General features: G+C 37.4%; 1 protein-coding gene across 2 annotated transcripts in view; it reads right to left on the bottom strand.

The window, feature by feature from the left end:
• The window catches only part of ITGBL1 (integrin subunit beta like 1), a 130,052-nt gene that overhangs the window by 17,728 nt on the left and 96,674 nt on the right, over nucleotides 1–15,650 (bottom strand). The window lies entirely within an intron of this gene.

Genomic DNA, 15,650 nt, shown 5'->3' with positions numbered 1-15,650 from the left:
AAAAAACAAACAAAAACATAGCAAAACAAAACTATTCCTCCTCCATGGCAACCAGACAGAAAGTATATCACTGTTATAATCTTAGTGGAAACGGCAACAATAAGCAATCACTGGCACTGCACGTTTTTCATATCTGAACTTACTATAACTGAGCTGGCCCACGCATATCTGCATATTCAACCTCTATAACTGGTCTAAAATATTTAGCACGTATCTCAGAAAAACCAAGACAAATGTGAGCAGCATTGAATATTCTATGCACAGAGCTATCTAAGATATTCACTATTTATGTAGAAAAATAATTCCTCAAATACTCTGTCAAGATTTTTGAAAGCAAAATACCTGTAATTTTTCTTGTCTAGATCTGAGGAAACAAGCACAACCTCTGTCACAGTCTCCCTTCCATCAATCTATTTACAGGAGAGCTCCCCAGAGCTTAAAGGGACAACAGATTTATCCAAGCTCCCACAGATCTTTACTCCAAAACCCTAAGAGCAGTGAGTACTAAATGTCCAGATGTGGAAAAAATCCGGGACAGTCTTACATTGCACATATCTGTGACAAACTCAGTTCAGGTAACTGAACTTCTAAGAGTTTGCCTCTGTATGTTTTTAAATTATTTTTTGCAATGTTGGTGAAATAACGTTCCAAATATGGCACAAACTCATACATTTGATGGGCTTGGGAAGGGATAAAGTGTGTAAAAAATGGCCACCAGAGACGTGGACTGGGATGCAGAAAACCTGCCTTTATTGATTTAATTTAGTCACAGCATCAGTGAAACTCAACTTGGGCCTGGTCACTGCTGAATTGACTGCAACCCACAAATTTAGAGTATTGCTGGAAAGTCAAAAGTATCCTCCAAGTGCAGCCTTTCATTATGCAACTAGACAGTTCACAACATACTGCACTAATTTTTTCCAGCATTGGTTGAAATATTTCACTGAATGGGAAAGGACTGTTAATGAAAACCTCAGTGAAGGTTTTGTAACTGTAAGTGTCCCAAAAATAAAACCTTTTAGGGTAAGATACTGACAGATGATTATTAATATTCTTCTTTTCCCAACTTTGTTTATGGGGCTTGCTTTTTTTTTTTTTTTTTTTTTTAAGAAAACAGTCTAATTAAGTTGAATTAGGGAGAGATCTTTTTATTTATGGAAAAAATTTTCTAATCTCATTTCATAACTTCATACTCTTCATCTTCCTAAGTGTCAATATACATTGCACTTCTGAGCTGACATTTTATGCACCAGGATTCAATCTAGAAGGACAAAGAATTTTAGAAAAGACATACTGATATAGAGAACTAGAGTAATTACTTCTTAATACCTTTATTATATGCATAGTTTAAAAACTATGTTGTATTGTCAATTATAATTGTTTCAGAAAGAAACTTTTTATAGGAAATGCATCTACCGCATAATAGAGCTGTGCTTAGTAACCATGCCAAAATTTAAGATATGATTGTCTACAGAAGAAATTATGCTATTTGCCTGCATTCTCTAAGCTATAATTATTTGTCAAGGACAGCCACATTAGAAATTGGGAAAAAATCTTCAGTGCTTAAATTTATTGAGTCTAATAGGTCTCTTTTTATGCCTTCACTTCAGACAACCTAATCACTTTTACAAAAGTGCCATGTCAGCCTGTCCCAAGGAACAGTCAGTAAGTCATAGGCTGAGAGGTACCTGATGAACAAGACCCATCTGTTGTGGAAACTGTAGCATAAACAAAAGAAGAATCTTCAGCAGTGGTCTCCTGGCCAGCCATTGCTATAATAAGGATGCCTGAAGATGGTAAAATCATTTTATACCAGCTGCTTTGACTAGAGGAGTCTTTAGAGATGGAATCCTCCAGAGGAATAATCAAAGGAAGGTCCTATAATGAGGATCCTTCATGTTCGGTAACTAAGCATTATCTCCTGTAATGCTTAATTTAATAAGTCAAGAGTCCAGTGGCTGGTCCCTCGTGCTGTAATGGGAACAGGCTCCTCTCAGTCTCTGCTGAAAGTAATATTTATTCACTTTAGTTAATGTTTCAGTTTCATCAGCAGAAAAATGGAGGGAAGCCCATCCTTAGGCAGATTGGGCACATTTTTGTCATGTAAGAGATACAAGATCAGAGGGAATTTAGGCCCTACTTTCTCAATCTGTGCCTCATACTTTTTTTTTGCTTGGCTCCCACCTTAGTTCAGGGTGTGATTTAGATCATCTGACTTCAGACCTCAGTAGAAATGAAACTGTCTGGAAAACAGACAGAAACCTCGGTCAGCAAGTGCTCTATAAAAGGATTTCTTTGAGCTATTTCCTTATTTTTAAGTATTCAAAAATACAATTATAGTAGTTTATTACACTGCTGCTGAAATTGATACTCAAATTATTAGTTCCTTTACTTTTACAAATGTTACAGGATCAGCATGGGAAATTAATTAAATGGTGTCACTAAATAACTGTAACTTTGTACTGGCTGTAAAAACATTCTGCGTCCAAAAGTAGTGAGATTTTGGTTAGACTGTGCAAAGTGGGCTCACTCTAAGGAGATAATTTAATAAAAAATTAAAGTCCTATTGCTTCTGAACAGCTAACTATACAGTATGTATTTGCTGCTGAAATATCAGAAGCCATTCTGTGAGCTTCTCTTAGCTATTGTGATAAAATACTTACCAAACAAATCCAATCATTTGGAAAGGGGAAAAGGGAAAGGGGATCATTTGAAGCTCACATTAATCTGAAAAGGGATCAGCACTTTACTAAACATACTCTTTCTTTGTATAGAATAATAGGTTTACCATAGCAACCTGATTATACAGGGAAGGCTACTGCCATACTTCCTAAATTTTCTTTAAATTCCAAGGCATACAGAACTATTTAAACGTGGGATGACCATAATATTCTGCACCTTCTCAACCATCTATGCAAGAGCTACACTTCATGAGCAAAAAGAAACCAGTTGACCTCAGACATTTTACAGCAAGTGGCTTCCACTCTTCCTTGCTAAACAGGGAGAGTAAATGTCATACTCTGATGGCTTCAGATCAAGGAAGCTTTATGATGGAAGTTGTATGAGCCACTAGCGTTGAAAAGCTTAAGGTACTCATTGCAAAGCAAGATGCTAAGAATAGAATAATTATACAAGACATTTATTTGCCTACAGCCAATATTTCCTCACACTTCTACCCATTGATGTCAATAGAAGTATTAACTTATGAATAGTAATTGTTAGTAATTGAAGAATGACAGAAGATCAGCTTAGGTTGGGTGTTTTTTTTTGTTTTTAAAGGGAATTAAAGTGCCACATCACATCAAAACGCAAGTTCATTAGATAACTGAGTCTAGAATTCTTAAAAAAAAAAAAAAAAAAAAAATTGTAAGCTTTTAGCTTTTGATTTTATTCCTCATTTACTATAGCACTCTTTCATTCCTCATGTCCATCATTTATAAAAACATAACTAAACAGTGTCTAGATTTACATTAAACCTGTTCCCATGCAAATTGCTGTGACCATGAGCTGCTTGCATTCAAACCAATTTCCAGTTGCCTATATGGATTAAATGAAAGTCTCCTTTGTACAGGAAATTTTTAAAGCAAATTCCAAGTATCTAATTTGTGTAATAAAGCATTTTTACCCTGCTATTGCCAGCAAAGGAAGAGATAGTAACAACTTCCAGTGAAAAATAAACGCTGAATATAATATGATATACTTGTCTTTCCCTGCCTGTAACTCTATAACATAAAGGATTTTTCTGTGCAGGATGATGAATTTTTATCTTCTAAATGAAAACAAATAAAAAACAAATAAATAAAGCCTTTTTTTTTTTTTTTTTTTTTTTTCCCCTTAATGTGTAAGGAATACAGTGCCCAATTGCACTGAGACTGTGGTAAAAGCAAGACAGGTTCATTTGTAATATTAAAAAAATGATGTTTCAGGTTACTGATAAATAGGAAGGAATCTGCCTTTAGTAAGGACTTTTCTGCCCCATGCCTGTCCCAAGCTTAACATCTGAAAGCATCACCTATGAGAAATTGCAATTTCTTTTCTACCACGTAATCTCAGGCAACTTGAGCACATTCAGTAAAGTTGCTGTGTCTTTCTGCCAACAGAACTCATTTCATGCTGGATGTGAGCAAGATGATCTAAAACAATGTTCAGAAATGGCAAATCAGAGAAGGGGGATGGGAAGATTTGTACAAGGTGGAGGGAAGAAGATCACAAAGTTTCAGTGGATATAAAAGGTAAGGGGAAGCAGATGTGGCTGAAGGAAGTAATAGCAGGGAGCAAATTCAAGTAAGGTGAAAAAAAAAAATCCACTGATTGAGTGGTGGAGGGAAAAAAAACAGTAAAGAGAAAAAACAGTACCACAAAATCGGCAAACAAAATGTAACACTTGCCAAAAATAGGGTGGGCAATATCATCGTGCCTTGCTCAGTCTGAGGTGTTCAGAGCAGCACACTCCAGCTGAGCTTGACCAATGTGGAGAAATTTAGACTCAAGCAGGAAACAGCTACAGATTTGTCAGTGGCCATGCAGTGTGTGTTTTGTATGTCCTATTCCAAAAACTGCCTGGAATCAATTCCCATCTAGAATGGCTTTTTAAAAAATTCATATAAAAATATTGTACTGATTAGACAAAAAATAATTCTGACTTATACATGAAAGGATCCTTGGGTTTTAAAATGCTGTCAGTTCTTGTATCTGGGTGGTTGGGTGCTTTATGAGATGTCAGAAAAAGGGAACCTTTGGAAACATCTTAAGTATGTACAAAAGTATGCTTAGAATCTCTTTAAATGCACAAATATCTGGTTGATCTCACCCAAATGATGAAAACCTGGGGATTATTTTCTTAAAAGGACTTTAGGCAAGCAAGATATGAACCTGTACCTGCGGCTATGATGGAAAAAAAAAATTCCTCTTCTCAAAAATCTTTATGAACTTATATCAGTACAAGTTACATGAACCACAAAGGGTTTCTTTTCTTGCACAGGATTTCTCTACTAGGCTGTTAGGGGCTTGGGGCAAAGGACTTGTTTTTGTGGAGGTAGTTTGAAAATTGGGTGACAATTCTGTTTTGCACAAAATGTTCAAGCAAGAAGCACTTTTTTTTTTTTCTGCAATGCATCATGAAAAATAAATTTATGCATTTATCTCCTCATACATAAGAAAAAACATTCGGCAGTTATCACAAGAACTTCTTGGTTGGATTTGGATTGGGACAAGCTTTCTCTTTCTAAATAAGTATACAGAAAGTAAACATGCCTTGAGTCTACTCATAAATGAGATTATTTGCAGCATGACTGACCCATGACCTCAACTAAAGATATAAAAGCTTCAGAGAAGGGGTTAGGTGAATCATACCAACGTGAAATGAAAATGGTTTTAATAAATCTAAAGTAATTTCCAAACTTCAGAGTTTTGTACTCTTTTTTCCAAAGATTTTGTACACCAAAGTAAACTTTTAGCAGCAAGTTCTGAGATTTTTATTTAAATAACATGAACAGTAGCTGACCTATATAATTGGGTTAAAATCTGTATTTTTCTTAGTCTTACTGGTCATCTCTCAGCTGAAATAACTGCATCAGCTACTACATTCATCACTATCAACATATAGTTGAAATTTGGATACAAATGGATATAAATGTTTGTAAATATTTGGCCTAAGAAAAACAGCACAAATTCACAAAACAAGAAAATCTTTCGTTAAAGCTGCCTGAGACTTTCCACTACTGTGTGCTTTATCAAGTTGTTCACTAGTACAAAGTAGCAAGATTTCCCTTATGTAATAGGTATCATGGGCATTTTTTTTAGACAGAAAATCATATTTCTTTTCATTTTTTAAAAATTGAGTTGTTTCATGATGTGAAAGAGCACCAAAAAAAGTCTTTCTGTTTAGTTTGTCTGTAAGGGCGTAAAACCTCAAAAGACAAAAACCCCAAATAACCCTAATACAAAAAGATCTCAAGAAATAAAAGTATTCTATCCCAAACAACACAGCTTTCACAACAGTGCAAGCAACTGAATATCCAGTATGGTAAATGCAAGTGCTATGCAAGAGCAACTTCAAACAGCTGAGACTTGTCCCCCAGCTTTAGAACACACACAATGTATGACTGGAAGTCTGATTGCACAGTTGGCATATGGCACCTGAAGTAAATGCTTTTTCTTTGTGGCAGCTTAATGGTGAAATACTTCTTTAGATAATTCCACTCAACAGCACCACTTTACAGATTTAGCATCAGTCTTTTAGAGCTCCTGCCAGTCAGCAATACTGATTTGTATCTCCTTTTCCATGCTGCCTTTCTTTTTTTCTATTTTTTGTTTTTCATTTTTTCATTTCCCCCCACCCCGCCCCTTTAAAAAATTTGGTAAGAAGTACTGCTGCACTGCTAGTTTCCTGTTCAGATTGTTAGCTTGACATCTGCTATCATCACCAAGCTGACATGTCTCCTCCATCTGCCTGGGCTCAGCAGCCCTGCTTTGAGGATGCACCCGAAAACTTCTATTGCATTTCTGCAAAGCCAACAGGGAATTTCTAGAGGAGCTCCAGGAGAGGATTCATGTAGAACACCCCTGCCTACTTCACAGGAGCAGGATTTTAGACACAGGCATCACTTTTCCTGGTGACATCTTCCTCAGGTTCTCCCACTGGGGGTGCATCCTTGATAGTTCACTCACTATATTAAGGGGACAAGTAGGACTAGGAAGGCAATTACTTCTCTCTTCGAAAGAGAGGTGATAGTCAAAGTCACCACATAGAGAAGAGATGTGTGAAGAAGACAAGAAAGAAGGTGGCAAAACAGTTTCTAAAGAAATGTGTTGTTAAGGCAGACAACAGTGGAAATTGAAGGGGAGGAGAAGGAATACATTGGGGAAAAAGAGAAAAATACCATGGCAAATTTCACTCTGAAGATGTACAAACCACAGAATTCAGCAAGCCATCATCTGATTTTTAAATTCCCTTCCTCTGCTCGTCTCTTTTCATTCTTCCCCCCTAAAATGCTTTTGAAAACTCAAACTGTGAAGAAAAAATACTGCAAAGAGATACCACTAAATCAAGCAAAAGTTGCAAAGCATTATACTAAAACTAACATCTCCATAGAATATTAAAAATGAAGCTATGTTTGATTTAAAGGATCTGACCTAAGAATATATTCTCTTCACCTTGACAACTATCAGGAAAAGTCTCATTTCCTTTTCAGCCTATTCAGCTGCCTGATGCTTAGCATAAGCTGCTACAAAATATTTTCTAGCAAAAGCCAAACATAATAAAGAGGTACAATCCTGCAGTGAAAGATACATGAAACACAAGGCCATTGTTCAAGAAGCTGTAATGGTTTTTCAGCCATTTAGGGCTTTATACATCTGACTGCCTTATCATCCAGAGGACTGACTGCTTACAGCATTTTTTTACACAGTCTGCCATGTCAAGAGTCATAGCACTAATTCCACAGAGGTATTTGATTTGCAGATTAATTTACTAGAAAATGTCAACTGCTTTGTGGAAATGTAATCACCAAAATGTTAACCTTGTTCACTTCCTGCTGATGCCTGTTGTTTATTAGATAGTAAAATTCAAGATATTCTAGGGTTGTAATAGAAGCCTATCTATTAAAACATTTAAACTCCTAAGTGGTCTGCTCTGTAAAGCTCTACCTAAGATTAAAGTGCTTAATAACAGTAAAACAACAATATGAAAAGATTCAACTGCATAGCAACCATCAATACTATTTGCAGATAACAGACTGCTAAGTTCAGAAACCATGGCAACAACTGACATCACACTGTATCTACCTTATTGATTAGCTTTCACCTCAAGACTTTTTCCAGAAATGAAAGACATTTCCTAGCAACTGCATCATCTACTGAGTTGTTCCAAGCTAAAATGCTCTTACCCTTACTCTTAAGCAAATCTTTTCCTTTTTTGCTGCCAACAGGCCAGATTGTGAGCTATCTTCTTGTTACAAGGCTCTCTAATCAGTTGTAAAGATGATTTAAAAGCCTTATGGCTCTTAAAGTCTTTGCCCCAAATTTAATGGCCTCTATGAAATAATTCTTTTTCCCAGCACCCAAAAAGGCTGGCTCTGTGGAAAAGTATCCAATATGGAACAAAGAAATAACAGCTTTTGAAGGAGTTTGAGTGAAGGAGTAACAGCTTTTTAAATGCAAAGTTTATCTTCAGAAAACAACACAATCCTCCATTTCCCCACTCTATGATTTGAAGTATTAGTAGCAAATTCTTCACTGCAAATAAGCCTGGGTATACAGATTTCAAGAAGGGTGCACAGCAATGACAAACCAGTGGTCCAAGGGTTTTCAAAGGACAAGCGAGGCACATTATGTATCATTCTACAGGTGTGTATTTGTTTAAAGTCCTTGAAAGTAATTACCTTTTTGCTCATCTGTCTTCATAGAACCTCATGAGCAGGCAAGGACACTGTTAAGAATGAGTTGGAGAGAACAGGTATAGTCAGGAGCCACATATATTTGTACTCAGTCTCCTGTTTCGATGACCTGAATAAAACCCAGCGATCAGAGACAGGAGTTTTAAAGCTAGTTGAAACAAATGCAACAAGCAATTAAAGCCTACCAGTGAAGGCTCCCCTACTTCCACTACAAAAAAGATGGATTTGAGATCAATCTCCAAACACAACAGTGTTTGCTCCCGACAAACAAAACAGTGCTCTGAAACACTAAAATTAAAGCAATTTTTTTAACTTAATTAATTCAAACTACTATGAAGAGCTCAATACTGAAGTAATTACCTATACCTTCATATTCTTGCTAATTCTGAGAGCAAAAAATCAGGTTTATAGTGTGAATTAACCCCAAAATTTCTAGAAGGATCACTGCTAAAGATGTGCTCCTGCCAAAATATCTGCCTTGGCCGGAACTGACCTTTGTTTTGCTGGTTAACCACAATCAACAGAATAACCTGTGTATTTAATTTGTAGATGCAAAATGGAGCAGTCTTGTTGTGCAGCCAACCTGGCTCTTCTGTACCACCTCCTTTCAGTCCCGATCCACTCTGCCACCAACTGCTCTGTGTCTGCTCTTGGTGGGGCAGCCCACTGAAAACCATGATGTCTGGAAGAGCTCCAGCCCTTGGCCAGTGTCAAGCACTGGACAGGAGAGGAGGAAACACCATCAATGGGCAAAAAAGGTACTTGAAACTGAATGGAAACCAGGGAGAGAGAGAATATTTTTCCCATTAAATTCCCAGAGACTGTTAGGCTACCACACAATAAGAACTTCTAGAACTCTCAATTCTTCCCATAGTTTCTCTCAAGAGGAAGAGAAGAAAGAAAGAAAGAAAGAAAGAAAGAAAGAAAGAAAGAAAGAAAGAGAGAGAAGAAAGAGAAATAAATAAAGAAATAAAGAAAGAGAAAGAAAGAAAGAAATAGAAAGAAAGAGAAAGAAAAGAAAGAAAGAAAAAGAAAGAAAGAAAGAGAAGAAAGAAAGAAAAAGAAAGAAAGAAAAAAAGAAAGAGAAAGAAAGAAAGAAAGAAAGAAAGAAAGAAAGAACGAAAGAATGAAAGAAAGAAAGAAAGAAAGAAAGTAAGAAAGTCCCCAGCGTTCCCCAGAAAACATTAAAAGCCCTCTAGCAGCTGGAGAATTCAAAACACATGACCAGTCATTAGTTCCTTCAAAACATCAGTCAATAAGATTTTGAGGAAAATTTCAGGCATAGGCATGATATTAAATATTGCATCTCTTTTGGTTTATGACTAATCATTTCTGTCTTTAAAAGTCACTTTTATCAATATTGATACATGGAAAAATTAAAGATGAAAGTAAGATTAACAAAATGTCTATTTTAGAGCATTGGAAACATCTGAAGTCAAATGAAGCAAAAAATAGAAAGACTAAGGTCTATTATATAAATCAGAGAGTAAGACGATCTTTTACAACTGATTAAAAATGTTAAGACTGTAAAGCCTGATAAGTACTGCAGGGAATTCTGCGCTAAATTGAAAACATCTATCCTCTTCAGTTTTGGAAATAAGTATAGATCCTACACAAAGTACTGCTTTCTCAATATCTTCAGTCATCATGTAAGAATACAAAGACAATGTAAATAGTTCTTTCTACAGACCAATTGCTCTATGAAATATTTAAAACTTCATCAGAAATGAGATTGCTGGCTAGGAATAAAAAAGCAACCCTTTCAAGCAAAAAGCAATATTCACTGTAATAGTCCAGCAAAAATATCTGCCTGGCCGAAGAACAACTGGGCAGAGAAATCTGGACCTATCCAGTGAACCCTGAAGGTTTTTATCTTTCTGCATAGAGAAAGAATGCATCAAGGCTACCTGCTGTAGCAATTTGTGTACCTTTTCTCCCCCAAAATACTTTTTCTAAGCACATCTAAACTGTAAACTAAATCTGCCTATTTCCCACTAATGAATGTATGGAGAACATGGTGTTCCCAGAGACAGAGGTTACTATTACAGAAATCTAAAGGTAAATGCAACTCCCTATCCCCTCTAGCTACCTAGGAACAGTTCTTCACAACTTTAGAGCAAGGTTATTCCAGAGAAGAGGAATGAAAGGACTCAATGCTTCACATAAACCACGTTTTTGAAGTAAATCCTATATAAGTTTATTTCAGTATATTTTTAACCTTAACTAAAGCTCACTGGTAAAACAGTGAAAATCAACAAAGCAGAAGTAATGTCAATTTAAAGGTGGGAGAAGTTCCTGGGAGCTATTTCTTTCTTTTTTAGTGCTTTTACATTTAAAGGTAGGAGCAGGAAAAAATATCTGAATAGTTTCAGAGGCAGCAGAAGATGAGACATGATGAGAAGAGAAGACCATTAAAACAACCTATTACATTATGGTAAGTATGCTCTGGAATATGTACCTGTAAGAAATGTAACCTAAGTTCCACCAAAGAAAGTATACCCAGACTAATGGCAGAGATAAGGATGAAGGCTTAATATGGATGGGTAATGAAATCATATGTGAGTAAAGGCCAGATGTACTGAAAACTTGTAAATCTGGTAAAAAAGATTTTGACAGCGTACACCTAGATGAGATGAATGGAAAATATTTGTTCATGAAGTCAGGACACAAAAGCACAACCATTTCAACAGAAGAAAAAAACTTGAAGGGTATGTTTGGAGTGCTCCAAACACCCTGGGAAATTAAGATTCAAAATCTTAAGGAAAGGAAAGAAGAGCAAAGATGCCTGCAAATGACAGAATCACAGGATCATTTAGGTTGGAAAAGACTGCTAAGAACACCAAATCCAACCATTAACCCATCACTTCCAAAGCCACGACTAAAATGCCTCTCTAAGTGCAACAGCTCTATGTCTTTTAAATACCTACAGGGATGGTGACTCAACCACTATCCTGGGCAGCCGGTTCCCCTGCCTGACTGCCCTTTCAGTGAAGAAACTTTTTCTAATATTCTGTCTAAAACTTTCCCTGCTGCCACTTTAGGCTGTTTCCTCTTGTTCTACTGCTTGTTACTTGGGAGAAGAGACCAATTTGCTACAACCTCTTTTTGGGTAGTTGTAGAGAGTGATGAGGTCTGCTCTCATCCCTGGGGAACAGGCAAGGGAGGCCAGTAAGCAGCAAAGCTCACAGAAGAATAAGTGTGTAATGGTGAGAGAATAGAAAGAGAAATGATCAGCCAAAAGAAATAAGAAAGTAAGAAGGAGAGCCTGTGACTGACACTTCTCAAAATGAAGCAAATTAATCTCAAAAATACAAAGATATGCCAAAGGGATGAGGATGAGTAATTCTGAGAAAGATGTTCCAGCAAATAGAAACCTGGGTGTTTTCAGGAAAATATTTCCAATTTGAAGAAAACTGTCATTAAAAGAGAATTAAACAAACTGCTAGGTCAAGCAGTGGTGTGAAGAGAGAGAAATGCTACCTTATCCTCTATAAGCAAAATCAAAATTAATTTATCTAAAGAAAAAGCCAATACATTTTTCCACAATACATAATCAGACTCCATTTCCCTCGAAAGACCGCTCAAATTAATCAAGACATTCACCTTGCTGAAGTATGAAGCAATGCATCATTTTACAGACCACTGAAACGCTATTTCCTGCACCACCATGGTTCAAAACTTTGCCAGGTTTACCAGTTCTTGTCTGAGAACAATTTTTCTGTCACTGCTACGGCCACCCTACCTCCTACACACTTGCACCAAACCACCCTCAGGATCATAGTGCCCGGCTGCACATTCTGAGCTTCACCTTGGATCTGAATTCAGGCAACTATTAGCAATCCACCCTCTTGTCTACAAGAAAGAAGCAGGATTACAGCCCCTGAGAAGCAGAGAACTAGTAACCAGCATATCAAAAGCAGTCAGCATGCGAAGTGGCGTTATGAAAAAACCACGCATGCCCACATTCCCCCAAGAGGGAGAAGGTGGCTGTCCCTGGAGAGAAACTCAGCTGCAAAGCCTAGATTTCGGTCCACAACAACCACTGGAGATGGACCATGAAGTTTTGCAGCAGGTGTAAAGTAGTATTTGTTGTTCATGGCTTTCTTTCACTGTGAGAGATTGAAGTGATATGAAAAACAGGCAGGAGGCAAATCCTAGTGGTGAGAAACTTTGTTCCAGCACTAGGCGCCAACTCTGAGTTTAGCATTTCATGAATTAGTGCTAAAGCCATGTTTGCTCATATGGATTTTTATCAAAAATTCATCCCAGCCCTTTTCCAGGAAATGTCAGAGTTCTGTTTGGCAAATACAAAAACAAAACAAAACAAAACAAAACAAAACACCACAAACCACACACAAAAAAAAAACAAAACAAAACAAAAAAAAAAAAAACACCAAACAAACAAACAAACAAAAAAACACTCCCACACCAAACAAAACAAAAGCAAAGACCACCCAAAATTCTGGCTAACCAGATAGAACACATTAGTTTGGCAATCCCCGCCATACCTGATTTCAGTTGGAAATCAGGCCTAAATGGAGTATAACGTACTTGCTATAAACGTCTTATTATAGAAACAAAATGGACCTGGTATTACCAGTTTAAATTTGTGAAAACTGCCTTAAATACAGCATGAATGTGGGGTCTACTTTTATTGCTCTTCTAGAGAAAAATACTCTAAATAACTCAGACATATAAAATCAAGAGTTTAACTCTATACTTAAAAAGCAATTAATTCGACAAATGTCTAAGTTAATAAAGTTTTGATTTGTTTTACTTTGTTTATAGCAGCAAGCAGTAATGATCTAAAGAGCAGTTACTTCTTCAAAGAAGGTGGCTTGGCTCCTCTTTGCTATTATAATCATAAGGAAATTGTATTTAAGCCTCCCCTCAGTAGCTCTGTGCAACTGAAAAATTGGTGTGTTATTAAATTCCTGTGCAGCAAGATGTAAGGTTCCAGCAACTGCTTGGATTTTAACCCTTCTCCCCAGGAATTTGAGCTATGGCAGGGCACAGTAGCAAATAAGAGTCTGCCACAGAAGAATTACTAATTTTGCTGCTTTTCATTTCCCCTTTTCTGGAGTGGGAAGGCTAGTAAGGCCTGATGCTGAGGGAGTGGGAAGAAATAAGGAAAATAATCAGTAGAACTCATTATTTTTCTGTGAGAAATAGTGGGAGGCATAAGTTACAGGGGGTGGAAATTGTAGATCAGACAAGGGCAGAAACTGATACTCAGTTGTGAGAGGGAAAAAGAGCAGTGGAGTCATCAGCTGAAAACAAGCAGTAACCACATGTACTAAGACATCACTAGCATGCGAAACACACCAAAACTCTTGCAGTGCACAGACAAACACAGAAATTATGCATTTATTTTAAAAAGTGAATCACTCTGTACTTCCTTCTCAAGAGCAGCAGCCCTGCCTTCTCCCCAACAGCGAGGCTGCATGCATTTCAGCATCACTGCCAGAGACATCAGGACTCTCCACTTCGCACAGTAGCAGCCTGGCTTTTAGCAGCTTTGATAGTAAAAGGGGTCAACAGGCAAAGCATCAGCAGGCAACTGCCAGAGCAGGCTGTGTTGCAGCAGACCTGGATAGTCTGGGAGTGCTGCTTTCAGGATGCAGAGCCCAAGCACAGGAAGACCACAATGACAGAATTTAATATCTTCCTTGAAGCCTTTATTATCAGCACTGCTGCTTAAATGAATGACTCATTCATACATCCTGTCTCAAAGATCACAACAGGAAACATTACACGCGTCTCTACCAGTTTCTCCACTACTTTATTTATAGCCGGAATTAATGAAAAATAAATGTATTTTCCAAAGAAGTTTCATGGCACCATGGAAAACTATCCACAATCTGAATACTTTACACAGTGTAAGCAGTACACATGAAATCATACACACAACCCCGCTTTAGTATTCAATTGAAAGACAACCCAGGCTTACCCAAAAAACATCACCACTGTTAAGCAGAGGTTCAGTGGTCAGAAGACCAATAAAATCAGTACACAAAACAAGCCCCATCTCAAACGTCAAGAGAGAAGCCGAGTGCAATACTTTGGTATGGGGGGGGGGAAATGGCTTTAAAATAAATGAGTATAGAATCAGATTAGATGTAAGGAAGACATTTTTTAATATGAGGGTGGTGAAACACTAAAACAGGTTGAACATGTCTCAGCTCACTGTAAAGGGGTTGGAAGAAATGACCTTTAGATGTCCCTTCCAACCCAAATGAGTCTATGATTCTATGCTTCTGGTTCTATACTGCAAATGCAATCACATTCATAAACATTTTTTCCCCAAAATAACTTGATCTGAAAATTGATTGTACAGATAGATGCAGGTATTTTCTTTATGTAAAGCCCAGGGAAAACCACATGCATGCAAGTGTTTCTAAAAGGAAAATTGCAAAAAACTGTTGCATTAAAATCACAAGATCACATGACTTTTGACACAGAAAATCAATATCATTCTAGGGAAGATAACCCCACCACCATTTAAAATGTCAAAATAAAATAACTTCCAAATGGAGAAAAATTTGGAATGGCAGATGCAGTAGTGTGCACACAAAGATCTGCAACATCATGAAATCTGCTCACAAGTCAAATGGTGCAATTCTGTTTTTCACAGATTCACAAAATGTCTTGGGTTGGGAGCAACCTTAAAGATCATCTCGTTCCAAACTCTCCCACTAGACCAGAGTGCTCAGAATGCTGTCCAACTTGGCCTTGAACACTTTCAGGGATGGGGCATCCACATCTTCTCTGGGCAACTTGTTCCAGTGCCTCACCACCCTCACAGAAAAGGAAGTCCTCTTTACATCTGACCTAAATCTGCTCTTCTCCCCTTTAAAGCCATTCCCCCTTGTTCTATCACTACCTGTTCTTGTAAAAAGTTTCACACAGAACAAGCCCTGGATGCACTGACACTGAAGGGTAAGAAATATCAAGTCAGCCTTCACCCCATCCTCCTGCTTCTGCTAGGAAGTAGACAAAATGACTGATCCGTACAATCTTTCCAAACTGGATCCAGAATTAAGTTATCAGCACAAACACAGACGTTTAGCAGAGTTGAACAACTCAAGCATGCTGCTATGCTAATGTAGTTCCATCTCCGGAACTAGATCTTGCATGGCATGGCTAACACTAGGAAACACAAAGTCAGGACTTTCTGTAGAAGACCCCATGGACAAACTCTAAGCAATGCTGAGGAGTTTTGAGTGCATTCACGGTCTGTGTTCTTAATGAAAT

The sequence above is a fragment of the Hirundo rustica genome, chromosome 2 (genome assembly GCF_015227805.2).
Source record: "Hirundo rustica isolate bHirRus1 chromosome 2, bHirRus1.pri.v3, whole genome shotgun sequence".
Classification (NCBI taxonomy): Eukaryota; Metazoa; Chordata; class Aves; order Passeriformes; family Hirundinidae; genus Hirundo; species Hirundo rustica.
This window is presented reverse-complemented; position numbering and strand designations above follow the sequence as displayed.